This window comes from Cicer arietinum, chromosome 7 (genome assembly GCF_000331145.2).
Source record: "Cicer arietinum cultivar CDC Frontier isolate Library 1 chromosome 7, Cicar.CDCFrontier_v2.0, whole genome shotgun sequence".
Lineage (NCBI taxonomy): Eukaryota > Viridiplantae > Streptophyta > Magnoliopsida > Fabales > Fabaceae > Cicer > Cicer arietinum.
In genome coordinates this window covers 39,160,771-39,164,721 of record NC_021166.2, presented here as the reverse complement: position 1 = coordinate 39,164,721, position 3,951 = coordinate 39,160,771, and positions in this window count along the sequence as shown.

Here is a 3,951-nt window from a genome sequence, read left to right as displayed (position 1 = left end):
TATGACATTCAGTTTATCTTTACTATTAGCAAACTTCAATAAATCAGATTTTAATGATGCAACTTTATTCTCAAGTTCAATGCATTTTGCAGATTTGTCGTGTGAATCCTTTTTCAGTTGTTCACATAAATTTTCAATTTCTTTATGGTCATTTATCATTTGTTCAAGCATTTTCTTTGTGCTTAACAACTGTTTTATGGATTGACATAATCATCATGCAGCTCATTGAAAGCTTCTTGTAGCTCATCATAGGTTGGATTAGGTTGTGAACTAACCTCATTTTCTGATTCTGAGTCGGTATTTGCCATGAGACACAGATTCGCTTCTTCTTCATCCGAAGAGGCAGAGGATTCTTCGTTGTCGTTCCATGCAATATAAGCTTTTCTGGTTTTGGTGACTGGTTCCTTGCCTTTTGGTTTTGTAGCTCTATTTTTGTTCTGCAACTTGTAGCATTCTGACTTTATGTGACTAGTTTTACCACATTCATAGCATGTAATTGTCTTGTTGTCACTAGTCTTAGAGCTGGATGGCTTTCTGAATTTGTTGTCTTTCTTCTTCAGAAATTTCTTAAATTTCTTGACAAGCAACCCGATCTCAGGCTCTTCAGTCTCACTGCTTGATTCATCTGAGCAGCTTTCTGATTCAGTTTTCGATTGATGGGCTTGGACTTTCAAGGATAATCCTTTCTTTTTCCTGCTTTCCAGTTCTGATTCGTCCAGCCGATGCAGTTCCATTTCATGTTCCCTTAGTTTTCCAAATAGTGTTGCTGTTGTCATCTTTGCTAGATCTTTAGATTCAGCTATAGCAGTTATTTTGGGCTACCATTCTCTGGTTAGACACCTCATAATCTTTCCGATCTGCTGTTCATTCTTCACCTGTTTTCCCAGTGCATGAAGGTTGTTTATCACGTGTGTAAATCTCGTCTGTAGATCACTTATAGATTCATCTTTCTTCATGCTGAACAATTCGTATTCGTGCATAAGTGTATTTACGCGAGCTCTTTTCACATTTGTGGTTCCTTCATGTGTTTCTTGAAGAATGTCCCACATTTCCTTTGCTGATTTGCAGTTTGATACCCTAAAGAATTCTTCTGCACACAAAGCAGATGTTATAATGTTCTTAGCTTTAGCATTATAACCTACCTTCTTTTTATCGTCCTCAGACCATTCGGCTCTGGGCTTGGGAATCATCGAGTCATTTGTTCCTGCAATCTTGGGAATGTATGGGCCATTTTCAACAGCGTCAAGGATGTCTATGCCACTGGCTTCCAGGAATATCAGCATCTTGTGCTTCCAGTACATATAAGCTGTTCCATTGAATGCTGGAGGTCTTGCTAGTGATGCTCCTTCTCCCAGAAAATCAGTTGAGGCCATATTCCTTTTATGAGTTTTACCTCTCGAAAAGTCAAGCTCTGAGGCCAATTGTTGATTATTATGACCTCGAAATAATCAGAATATATCAGTCTTTAATCAAATTAAAGCAATATTACATACAGAGCGGAATTATAATGCAGCATACAAGATTAGCAATTAAAAGTAAAAAGATAAGGGATAGAATGCACCAAGATTTATCCTGGTTCAGTTGTCAACGAGACAACCTACATCCAGTCCTGACAATCCAACTGGATTTCAGCTTTTTCTCCAATAGAAAGAATTGTGAATTGTTTACAGATTGTCCAGTTTCCTCGAAACCTATCTATCTCTCACAAACTCTTTCCTATTGCTCACCCCTTGATCCTTGTAGTCAATCAGCAGACTCACACAAAATCAAAGTACGGCTCCTTCTTGATGAGGCCTCTCACCCAAGAAGATCGCCACCAGTTTCTAGCTGGATTTCTAGCAGTCGTTTTCTTTACAAAGTATTTATTTCAAACAGAATAAAAGAAGTCTTCAATCTTGAACAATGTGTCTTCTCACGAATCTGGTTATTCAATGATGGATTATGAGAACATTGTCTTTTCTCTCAAGAATTCTTTTTCAGCTCTCTCAATGATTATGGATAATCTTTTTGGCTTTGATCTGAAAAAGCAATATCAGAATGTTAACAACGTGTTTTATTGTGTTAATGAGAGTTTATGAGTGTTTATCATTGTTAATGAGAGAATGATTAAAAACAGTTTATATAGTTTCTGAAAAAAAACTAATAAATCGGTTTTCCAATCGATTCATTAAAGTTATATAACAGGTCTAATCAAATGACACAAATGAACTTATTGGATGCACAAGATTGGTTAAAATCCCTAATTGGACTAGAATAAGCCTAAGGAGGACGAAGATGACCAAAATGTTGATTCAATGACACAAACACACCTATTGCATGAAAAAGATTGGTTAAAAACCCTACTTGGACAAGAAAAAGCCTAGGTAGGACGAAAATCACCGAAATGTTCATCCAATGACACAAACAGACCTATTGGCTGCACAAGATTGGTGAAAAACTCTAATTGGACTAGAATAAACCTAGGGAAGACAAAAATGACCTGAACGTTCATCCAATGACGTAAATGAACTTATTGGATGCACAACATTGTTTAAAAACCCTAATTGGACAAGAATAAGCCTAGGGAGGACGAAAATGACCTAAATGTTAATCCAATGACACAAATGAACTTATTGGATGCCCAAGAATTATTAAAATCACTAATTGGACTAGAATAAGCCAAGGGAGGACGAAAATCACAAAATGTTCATCCAATGGCACAAACACACCTATTGGATGAACAAGATTGGTGAAAAACCCTAATTGGACTAGAATAAATCTATGGAGGACAAAAATGACCTAAATGTTCTTCCAATGATACAAATGAACTTATTGGATTCACAAGATTGTTTAGAAACCGTAATTGGACATGAATTAGCCTACGGAGGACAAAAATGACCTAAATGTTCATCCAATGACAGAAACACACATGAACTTATTGGATGCACAAGATTGGTCAAACACCCTAATTGAACAAGAATAAGCCTAGGGAGGACCAAAATGACCTAAATGTTCTTCCAATGATGCAAATGAACTTATTGCATGCACAAGATTGGTGAAAAACTCTAATTGGACTAGAATAAGCCTAGGGAGGACGAAAATGACCTAAATGTTCTTCCAATGATGCAAATGAACTTATTGCATGCACAAGATTGGTGAAAAACTCTAATTGGACTAGAATAAGCCTAGGGAGGACGAAAATGACCTAAATGTTCTTCCAATGATGCAAATGAACTTATTGCATGCACAAGATTGGTGAAAAACTCTAATTGGACTAGAATAAGCCTAGGGAGGACGAAAATGACCTAAATGTTCTTCCAATGATGCAAATGAACTTATTGCATGCACAAGATTGGTGAAAAACTCTAATTGGACTAGAATAAGCCTAGGGAGGACGAAAATGACCTAAATGTTCTTCCAATGATGCAAATGAACTTATTGCATGCACAAGATTGGTGAAAAACTCTAATTGGACTAGAATAAACCTAGGGAGGACAAAAATGATCTAAATGTTCATCCAATGACGTAAATGAACTTATTGGATGCACAAGATTGTTTAAAAACCGTAATTGGGCACGAATAAGCCTACGAAGGACAAAAATTACCTAAATGTTCATCCAATGACACAAACACACATATTGGATGCACAAGATTGGTCAAACACCCTAATTGAACAAGAATAAGCCTAGGGAGGACCAAAATGACCTAATTGTTAATCCATTGACACAAATGTACTTATTGGATGCACAAGATTTGTTAAAAACCCTAATTGGACAAGAATAAGCATAGGGAGGAAGAAAATGACCTAAATGTTAATCCAATGACACAATTGAACTTATTGGATGCACAAGATTTGTTAAAAACCCTAATTGGACAAGAATAAGCATAGGGAGGAAGAAAATGACCTAAATGTTAATCCAATGACACAATTGAACTTATTGGATGCACAAGATTTGTTAAAAACCCTAATTG